This window comes from Ricinus communis, chromosome 5 (genome assembly GCF_019578655.1).
Source record: "Ricinus communis isolate WT05 ecotype wild-type chromosome 5, ASM1957865v1, whole genome shotgun sequence".
Classification (NCBI taxonomy): Eukaryota; Viridiplantae; Streptophyta; class Magnoliopsida; order Malpighiales; family Euphorbiaceae; genus Ricinus; species Ricinus communis.
The window spans coordinates 17,816,505-17,828,087 of record NC_063260.1 but is presented as its reverse complement, the minus strand read 5'-3'; the positions used below and the strand labels follow the sequence as shown (position 1 = coordinate 17,828,087).

At 34.3% G+C, this 11,583-nt stretch overlaps 1 long non-coding RNA gene across 1 annotated transcript; it reads right to left on the bottom strand.

The window, feature by feature from the left end:
• Positions 1-9,227: 9,227 nt before the first annotated feature.
• LOC125370148 lies at positions 9,228-11,394 on the bottom strand. The gene is made up of 3 exons (XR_007216045.1): positions 10,940-11,394; positions 10,078-10,826; positions 9,228-9,985 (listed from the first exon to the last, which is right to left on the bottom strand). It is a non-coding gene; the product is annotated as an uncharacterized LOC125370148 (long non-coding RNA).
• Between the last annotated feature and the right edge of the window lie 189 nt (positions 11,395-11,583).

Here is an 11,583-nt window from a genome sequence, read left to right as displayed (position 1 = left end):
GAGATGAGATTTGTTTCAGTGGTGAGTGTCAGGCTTACTACAGGACTCGGTGGCCTTACGCCTACCCATTCCCTAGTGCCGGTCACGGGCCCACGGATGGGGTCGTGACATAGTATATAATAGGTCATGACTAACCAGGCACTAGCATAAAAAGAAAAAATTAAACATTATGTTTAAATGAATATAGTCAGTGGCATTGCCATTATTGTGAAACTTTATATATTTTAAGCTTAACACAAAGTATTTTCTTTTCAATCTTATGCTCTTCGCTTATTAGATATCTCATATTTGTCTAAATCAAATCTTAGAGTAAATAAAGTGCAGTATTAGTGTTGGATCATACGATTTCTTTGAGAAAATCTTAATTTAATTAAAACTTTAGATGGAATTTACGTTTATATTTATAAATAGTAATCAAATTGAAAACTAAGCTAAAATAAATCAAGACTGTAATTTATATAAGTTAATATATTATTATGAAAAATTTTTAGCTACTTTATTACATCACATTTTGACTATTTTATATTTTATTTTAAATTTTATAAATATTATTCATTAAAAGGTGAGTGCCACTAGAAAATAAAATAATGGGGCTAGTTAATATGTTTCTTCAAGTTAACACAGACTTGTGATATGTTTAGTATGATCTTCTTGCAATTTTAATGCACCGATGGTCTTTACTTTCATTATTCATATTGTTTTAGTAATAAGTCTTTTGCATGTTTTGCTATATTTTTAGAAGCTGATTTTGATTGTTTTTATTATAAATTTATTTTTTTATTCTTTTTGCTAAATTTGATACTTTCATCATTTTTTGCTATATCTTTAGATGTTGCAATTGATTAATTATTAAAAAATTATTTAACGAGCCCGAGCTCAAGCTCGAATTATGTTTAAAGAGCTCGATGTAATACCCTGAATTTTTCTTTTAATAATAATAATATTAGTAATAATTAATAACGAGTTTTTATTTAGATTTATTTTATTTTATTTTTATTTGACTTAATTGGGATGATTTAAATAGGATTTTGTCACGACCTGATCTGTGGGCCCGTGACTGGCACTGGGGAATGGGTGGGCTTAAGGCCACCAAATCCCGTAGTAAACCTGACTATTCACTAACTCAATCAATTTAAAATTCGAACTCAATTCTAAGCACTTTTCCACAATTAATTTTAACCATCAAATTCTACATATTCGGTCTGCCAGCATAATTAGGCAAGACCCGAATTTACATAAAATTACAACTAATAAGTCTAAAATTTCTACTGCGGAGAATCTAAAATTTTTAGAAGTCAAACATACCAAAATCAATTACATCAACCCGATGATGAAGGAGTCGGGTTGCTAGATAAGAACTGCGGGAAGACTAACAATCACCTAAAAACAATGAAAATTGAGACTGTCAGCTTCGAGAGCGAGTTAAAATTATATATCCAAAAACAATTACAAATACTTCAATAACACATTTATTTAATTTGAAATAAACATTTAGTCATGCTGAAATATACATCTCATGACATGCTTAAATAAAAATAACTTTCACATACTACGGAACGGCGTACTTCAGTAGAACCCTAATCCCAACACTAACATCTTGACTCTCTCATTCCAACAGAACTGGCACCTAGAGAGCGAAGCTCGACCAGGGTCCTTAACTCCAGTCCGGTCACTTAATTATCACTATCAGTCTTAGCTTTTAGGCTCTCTTACTTCAATAAGACTGGCGCCCAGAGAGCGAAGCTCGACCAAGGTCCTTAACTTTAGTTCGGTCACTTAGGTTTCCAAATAAGTCGGCGCCTAGAGAGCAATGCTCGACCAGGGACCTTTCCTCCGACAAACTCACTCTACTCAGCCCAGAGAGCAATGTTCGACTAGGGCAAGTCCTAAATTTACTTTTTAAAAATTTACAAACCTTTACTCCTTTATTTTCTGTCTCTGATTCAATACCAGTGCAACTCATCAAATAGCATGTTCTACAGTCGTTCCATCCCGAGTCAACATAAAAACACAAACCATAATACAGTAAATTAAACATATATGAATAGTCATTAAATAAATAATTAAAATATTAAATTATTTAATCATAACTATCACGTAAAAATCTTAGCATGACAGGTGTACAAATATATGACTTTAACTCACTACTTTGACGACCTCCTAGCTCTGCTCTGATGCCTCGGGTGGAGCGAGCTGAACTGATAGATTATCTAATTACGGAAAATAATTTAATCAATAACATTGAAACATTTGATAATTAACCCTAGGTATAGACTCCTAGGATTGACTGTCTAAGAATTTCGACTCGGAAGAATTCTATCGAAAATTCGGCAGAACCTTCCCTAATTTACGGACATTTACCCCTAGAATAACAGGTTCAGGACTTGCCAGAAAACACTTCAAATATTCAACAATTTATTTTAACGGGAGTTGGATCCCCAAGACTTCACTATTTTTTCCGACTCCGCCACACATCACAAATCACGACTAATGGCAGACAGTCCGACAAACCATTTATTTTAACTAACAATATTTCTAATGCTCGACACATTTCAATAAACACATAATTTTACCAATAAATTCTAAAATCAACGGGCCAGGAAATTACCGAGACGCTTGATCGCTCGATCGACTCGCCTCCAGCTGCCAGAGTCCGATCGACGATCCGAATGCACCAACGGACTCGAAACAACGTGCCGATGACGATCCCAGCTTCCGATCTTCCGATCCGACCCCTGATCATTCAGAGAGATTTACGGACGATCTCGGCCGTTGATTTTTAAACGGAGTTCGATCGCCACGAAACCATGCCATTGGAAAGCTTGAGCTGAGGAGAGTCCGATCGGCCAAAGCTTGCCGGAGCTCGCCGAAAAATTCAGAAAACGCCGGTTGCCCCTAACTTTTCTCCTCGCCGAATCTTGCAATTCCAACGGCCTCAAGTGGCGATGGTAAAAAAAAAAACCCGAAAGTTGCTGATCATTTTGAGTCTAGAATCACCGGCAATGGTTGCTGGAAACGCCATGAATAGCGACAAGAAACGGCTGCCATTTCTAACCATTCTACACCGCCTGTCGTCGCCATCGCAGCCCCTAGCACGCTCGCCAACGCCAGCTGCACCTCCCGCCAATGCCACCAGCCTCAACCGAGACTTCTCCACCACTCCACCATTAAAGCCGACGAAGCTTCCTCTCCCTTTTTCTTCTTCTTTATAGCTGTAAGATATAGAAAGGGAATAAATATTTTTTTTTTTCATTTTTTTGTCTATGAATTTTTAATGAACCCACCTCCATATGATCTAATATTTTTATCAAGCATAAGTTCTATTATGAGGCTTTGAACTTATGAATCTATTCCCTATTTTTTATTTATGAGTCAGCGGTTAGTCCTTGAATTTTGAAAGAATACAAAAAAAATATTATTTCTAAGTATCTTAATTGCTCAAATTCGGATTTTTAGATGAAAGAATTCCATTCTATCAACAAAATAAATATTTCAAAGAAAAAAAATGGCCAATTTACCCATATTCCATAGGAATAATTTAGAAAGATTTCTGAAGAATATTGTGATGTGATAATAAAAAATGAGTGGCAAAAGCAAAAAAAGACAGAAAAGTTATCATTCTAGGTGGTCCAGCCCTTTGTTCATTAGGGAGGACAAAAAGAAAGAAAACAAGAAACGTCGAGAAAGGAAAGATAATTTACAAGATACGATCTATCCATATCTAATGTATCAATTTCAAATATTGATTCAAATAACAATAGAAAGGTTTGAGTTGCTTAGTCTTATTTTTTTTGTTTTTAAAATCTTATATATTTAGTTAAATATGTATCTATAAAAAATATATACATATACAAAATATATACATATACAATAGGATCCTTGTATGTATTAGGATCTCTGTATTTGGCTCAATCCTTTTAGTAAAAGATTGGGCCCGAGTTTAATTGCAATTCAATTAAGAGAACGAACGTCAATTAGTAGATTACAAAGTATCCATTGCTGGGAATTCAAATTTAATCTCCTTCCATACTTCACAAGCAGCAGCTAATTCAGGACTCCATTTGCCAGCTTCGCGGATAATTTCATTACCCCCGCGAGCAAGATCACGTAAACAAAAAAAAATACCAAATAAAATACTAAATTAAATAATAAATACAAAAATACAAAGGGAATGCTCTTATCTTATTCAAAACGCCTTGTGATCTTCAACCAATTTTGCGCTTCAATATAATTTCCGGGAGTAAGTGCTATAGCTTGTTTCTAATACTCTGCGGCTTGATCGAACCAAGCCTCCGCAATTTCAGAATCTCCCTGCCGAATGGCCTGTTCTCCTCGGTCAGAATAGGCAAGCAAATTCCTTCCATTAGAATCGTACTTGAAAGTTTCCTACCTCATACGGCTTGGCAGTCAATTCTTTTGGTGTCCGAACCTGCCCCACAAATGTATTAGAAATGATACCTTGGGATGGGTGTAAATCTAAGCAAATCGCTTCTGCTCCAAGAACAGAAGACTTTGTTGGTTGTAAGAGATGTGAATCCACCTGTCCAATAGAGTTCTTGAGTGTTCGAGTTTATTTATGGCATGAAACAACCCGAAGCATGGGTCTAGCTTATTGATACTTTTCAGAAAAATCCACTTGAATGCATTTGATTTTTTGTTACCGACAAAAACCTGTACTCGATATTAATTCAAAAAAATTAAACTATTTATTTAAAATTTTTGAATAGTTTTTAATAGTCTAATTAAATTGGACTCCATATACGTATTTTCTATTTTTCTATTATTATAATTATATTATAATTATTAATATTATTATTCTAATTATTAATATTATTATTATATTATAATATTATATAATAATATATAAATTTTTAATAGATTATATAAATTTTTTAATTTTATATTTTATATTATATAAATAGCTAACTATATATTAACAATATATAATAACCCTCTATTCTATATAGTTAGTTATTATAGAAGTTATTAAGTTTTTATATATTTCTATTATAACTATATAATATAAGTTATAGTATATAGTTATAATTTGTTCTATATAAATAGACTCTAGATAGTGTATATACTATCTTTATATTAATATACTATCTTTATATTATTAGAATATAAATTAATAAGAAAATAGAATAATGTTAGAAAAAGTAATTGTAAATTGTAATAAAAAAAATTGAAAATTCTAATAATCTAATAATAAATTCTAAAAATTAGAATATTTAATTCTAAAAGAATATTTTATTCTAAAATTAAATAATTCTAAAATGAATATAAAAGAATTAATCCATTATTTACATTTACATTTTTTACATTTCATTTTTAATTCAAAAAATAGGTGATTCCTAAAATTATCTTGCATATTCTTTTTTTTATGAACAAAAAATATGAAAGAAAAAAGAAAAAAAATTGGAATGGAATAAAAAAGCGTCCATTGTCTAATGGATAGGACAGAGGTCTTCTAAACCTTTGGTATAGGTTCAAATCCTATTGGACAAATTTTTTTTTTCATATAATATACATATTATAATATAATAATCTATATATAGATTATATAGATTTTATATAGATTCTAAAATATAAATATATAGATTATAAATTTATAAATTATAAAAGAGTGAATTCTCGGGCAAGGCGTCTTACAAAAGAGATGAAAGGCTGACCGGGGTGTAACAAAACTCATGTTCTTTTCTTACCCATGCATAGAAAATATAGAGTCTTGCATATTTATATATCTCTTGGGAATCCCCTTTTTTTTTTACTAAAAAAAAATCGACGGATTCTAAATTATAACGAATTTTGGCAGAATTTTTAAAAAACCTCGTGAATTGACTTGGGTTACGGGTGTGGTTCTTGCTGTATTGACCGCATCTTTTGGCGTAACTGGTTATTCCTTATCTTGGGACCAAATTGGTTATCAAGAAAATTGTAACAAAGTGCTGAAGCTATTCTGTAATAGGATCGCCTTTGGTAGAGTTATTACGTAGAATTGCTAGTGTAAGACAATCCACTTTGACTCGTTTTTATAGTTTACACACTTTTGCATTACCTCTTCTTACTGCCGTATTTATGTTAATGCACTTTCCAATGATACGTAAGCAAGGTATTTCAGGCCCTTTATCGTATAGAGAATATAGATTATAAATATTTGTAATCAACCATTGATCGCTTGGGGGAGAAAGAATAGTATTTCATTGCTACAAATATGGATTATTGAAAAGAATAAGACATGTATTTGGATATTTCCCTTCAACTCCAATTTTTTTTTTTATTTTACATGAATAGTTGAAGCGAATTCTCCTAAGAGAAAAATGGATTATGGGAGTGTGTGACTTGGACTATTGATTTGGTCGTGCGGATATATGCCCTTATCCGCCACATTGGAATTAATAACCAAATGTGTCTTTGTTCCAACCACTGCGTAAGCCCCATATAGAGGATAGGCTGGTTCACTTGAAGAGAATATTTTCTATGATCAGATCCAATCATGTTGTACATGAACAGGCTCCATAAAACCCAGTAGAATAAGCGATATGGTAGAATCTATATTCTATTTTACCTATTTTATTTATATGTTTTATTTTATTTATTTCCTTTACTTTATTACTTAATACTTTATAGATTACTTAATACTTTATAGTATGGAAATGCAGTCATTTCCTCTGCATTGATCCGATTTATGATACTATCGTAGTGAAGTGAAATAAGGGATCTAAAGAATGACATAGGCTAAACTATATTAGTAACAAGTAAATCCTTTGTATGTAAAAAGTCTCGATATTTTTTAGAGATAAAGGCCAATCGAAAGGTCTGAGACGACCCAAAAAGTACTTAATCATGATCACCTTTTAGGCCTACTTAAGTATTGAGCATTTACCTGTAAGAATGAATACCTTGCAATAGATAATTAATTGCAACTCTAGAAAAAGGAATCCAATCAATTTTTTATTACATAATATTACATAAAATCATTCATATATGTGTAGACATGGCTAACATTTTACATTTTATAAGATCTATACATACAAGATTTTTTTTATATGGATCTGTTTGATTCGTTTGATTCTTGCTCGAGCTGGATGATGAAAAATTATTGGCTCTAATCATAGCTATCTCCATAGATTGCCAATACTCCTCAACACTCTTACTACCTTGTACTAAATTTTGTAACTTGTTGTACAATTTCCTTTGGTAATGCGATGGCACAAACCTTTTACGCATAATGCGCTTAACCTCATCCCATGAACCAACTTCGAGTTCCCCATAACACCTATGACCACTCACCAATTGATTCCACCAAATGACAGTATAATCACAAAATTCAACGACAGCAAGTTTAACCTTTTTAGACTCACTATAGTTATGACATTCAAAAACCCTTTCAACCTTCTTTTCCCACTGCAAATAAACTTCAGGATCACTCTTACCATGAAAAGACGGTATTTTCATCTTAATACTATCCAAATTAGTGTCAATTTTGGGTTGGAGATTATGTCTAGACCCTTTAGACTCACTTTCTAGGTCATCACCAAAACGATGCCCTTTAGATGTTTTAGGCATATCATTCAATAACCTAGTTAATTTGTCATCTTATTTTTGAAATTGTCTTTGCATATGTTCTACTACATCTTTCAATGTAGAAGCTAAATTTTCCAAAGTCAATGGTTGTTCAGAAGACATGGTTAGACCAGAAGACTAGAATAAGCAAGACGTGATCAAGTGTTATACTTTAGAGGCTTCTTATAGTTAAAGGCAAAACAAGAAAAGATCACTCCCTCACGTGTTTCACTCACAAAGAATTGAATTCCTTATAAAAATTAAATCAAATTGTTCTGGAAATCACAAAAACAAGTTTTTCACAACCTCTTGACGTTTATTAATTCTGAAGTTCAATAGAACACTCGTGAATCAATAAAACGAATTATAAGCATGTGAACAAAACAAGCTTACACCTAATCGAACAAGACTCAATTAACCTAAAAGAAAAGCTTTTTAAGAGAAAACAAAAAAATTACCCCAATCAGAATTTCAAGAATGAAGAACAGATCCAATCAATTTAAAAAAAATACGGAATGAATCAATCAAGGATCAATTCTTCAAGAACCACCCAACACAAACGGTTAGCGTTAGTTTTCCGTTTCTTTCCTTTTTTATTTTTTTTTTATTTTTTTAAATCTGCCTTGGTATGCGGGCAGCAATGAAAATAGTATACTTTTTTTTAATGATGTGAATAGAAATTGAGATGAAATAGAAGACAGTCCCTTAATTGAAAAGAAAGTAAACCAAACTTACAAGTTTGGCTCTGATACCAAATGATACGAACTTGAACCGGATACGTTCAAACACCAAGATAAACAATGGTGGGAATATCAAACTGATAAACGCTCCCCCTATTAAGAGGAAGCACCCTTACCAATAAGTTCGAATTGTCGCCCCAAAATCTAACTTGAAAGTTTGCAATTGATTATGGAACTAACAAACTTAGCAATAGAACTACTAAGCCCTTTAGTTATAAACAAATAAAGAATATTCAAACAACCCAAGAACTAATAAAAAGTTAATTGATTGATCAAATATGTAGATGTGAAACTAAACCAAACAAGTCAATTTAATCTCAAGAAATTTAACAAGGAGCACCTTAATGAACAAGAGTTAACAACTCAAAGAAAATAAACTTTCATTCGGAAATAATATATTGATCTCTTTGGCCGAAATACATAGCTCTATTTATAGAGTTTTGAAAATAATTCTAACCCTAAAGACTTAAGAGTGGCGGCCAAGACTTCCTAAATATAAGGAATAAAAATCAAACCCCTTTTACTCCTAATGTGCGGCTGCCTCCTTTAGGAAACAAATCAACCTAGAATAAAACTCCCTAATTAAGATAAAGACAACAAGGAAACAAATAAATCCATCTTGGAAAGAGATATGCACCTACCTCCTTCTCCAAGCATAAACGGCGGCTGCCCTAGGGTTAGATGATACGTCCAATACTTCTAGAAACCCTAGGAAGACTTTATTGACTTTGACCTTTGACCAAAAGCTGACAAGTCATAAGGCGTGATCACGCCTTATTGAAGATGAGCTTCTGCCTCAAGCTTCATTAATAGCAATTAGTGTCACTATCTTCAAGGCATTGTTATCATCATCAAAAGCACCATCATTAGCCATCTTCAAAACATGCTCCAAGTAAGAAATTAAGGCTTGCTTGAACTTCTTACTCCTTGCCCGTGTCATTGGTCCTCCATAGGCTAGTGGATCCATGCTAGTCGACTTAGATGCATCCTTGGTTGCATCAGCTCCTGTCAAAGTCTTGCTAGCATAATAAATGGGTTGGAACTTCTTATCAAACCTCTGTCCAAGTATAGCTCCAACTGCATAATCACTAGCATCGCACATTAACTCAAAGGGCAGCCCCCAATCAGGCAAAGCCATGATAGGGGCTGTGGTTAATAGTTTCTTCAATAACTTAAAAGAAAATAAACATGCATCATAAAAAAAAGGTGCATCCTTAACTAGCAATTGAGTAAGAGGCCTAGTAATCTTAGAGAAATTTCTAATAAACCTTCTATAGAAACCAGCATGGCCTAAGAAATCTTAGATATGGTTTCTATCTTAGCTCTATCAACCTCCATCCCTACATGTGAAATCTTATGCCCTAGAACAATTCCTTCTCTCACCATAAAATGACACTTCTCCCAATTAAGCACCAAGTTAGCCTCAATACATCTAGCTAACATGCGTTCTAAATTGGCCAAACATTGAGAAAAGGAATTACCAAAAACAGAGAAGTCATCCATAAATACCTCCATCGACTCCTCAATCATATCATCAAAAATAGCCATTATACACCGCTGAAACGTAGTCGGCGCATTGCATAGACCAAAAGGCATCCGTCTATAAGCAAAAGTCTCGTAGGGGCAGGTGAAAGTCATCTTCTCTTGGTCTTCAGGTGTAATTAGAATCTGAAAATAACCTGAAAAGCCATCAAGAAAACAGTAAAACATATGTCTTACCAATCTCTCTAAAAAGCCTCCTGTAATCAATGCAAACTCGAAAGCCTGTTACCATTCCTGTGGGTATCAGCTCATCCTTCTCCTTGCGGAACTACTGTCATGCATCCTTTCTTCGGCACAACCTGTACAGGGCTATCCCAAGAACTGTCAGAAATAGGATAAATCAAACCTGCATCAATTAGCTTAATTACCTCCTTTTTCACTACTTCCTTCATGTTCGGGTTAAGCCGCCTCTGTGGCTGAACTACTGGTCTATAGCTATCCTCCATCAAAATCTTGTGAGACTAGAAACTAGGGTTGATCGCGGGAATATCAACAATCTTGTAGGCAAAGGCCTTCTTATACCTCTTGAGAGAGTCTAAAGTCATCTCTCACTCCTTAGGTGTCAAATCTACTGCAATAATCACAGGCAACTTTTCTGCCTCATCCAAAAATGCATAGCTCAAGTGCTTAAATAATATCCTTAACAAGCACATCCTTAATAATATCCCTAGGAACCTTAACAGTTCTATCAGCTAACTGAATGTTCATCCTAGTGGATTTAGGTTCACTCAAACCTAACTTATCAAACAAACTAGTGGGCATCAAATTAATACTAGCTCCTAAATCAGCCAATGCACCACTAATAGGTAAATCACCAATGATGCAGGGAACAGTAAAACTCCCTAGATCTCTCCTTTTGAGTGGCAGCTTCTTCTGAAGAATAGCTGAACATTCCTCATTCAGAGTCACTAGTCCCAAATCCTCCAGCTTTCTTTTGTTGCTCAAGATTTCCTTTAAGAACTTGACATACTTCAGCATCTGCCACGATGGAATTGTCCTATTATAGCCCGACGCGTTGCTTCAATGGCTAGTCTTAGCCTTAACAAAAGATAGGTTAATACGCAATTGTTTAAACAAGTCAAGGAACTTACCAAACTGCTTATCAACCTTCTTCTAGTTAAGTCGAGCAGGGTAGGGGACTGGTGGCTGGTACTCTCTCATAGGGCTCTTCTGCCTGTATTCCACTTTCTCTACTTCTATCGCCTCAAGCTCTGGCTCCTTCCTAGTTGGCTTATCCTGCATGAAAACATCATCATCATCAGCTAATGGTAAAGCTAGATAACTACTTACCTGATCGCAAGGTGATAACCTTGCAATGCTCCCTCGGGTTTGACTCTGTAGTGCTAGGGAGCGCTCCTTGTTGCCTCTCAGACAACATCTTAGAAATCTGCCCAATCTGACTCTCCAAGTTCTGAATAGACGCCTGCTGATTTCTAAGAGCACTGTCGGTCTACTAGAACCTCATCTCAGTAGACGTGACAAACTTCATCATCAACTCCTCCAAGTTAGATTTCTTCTCAATTGGTGGAGGAAGCTGTAATGGTTTGGCCTGCTATCGCCGTGGTGGCCGATGCGCTCGAAAGCCCGTAGACTCATGCTATTTCTCCAACCGAAGTTTGGATGATTTCGCCAACCCGGGTTGTATGTATTGTTGTACGGGTTGTTCTGCGGTCTAGGTGCATTACCCATATAGTCTACTTGTTCAAGGTCAGCAGAAATAATAGAAGATGAAAAA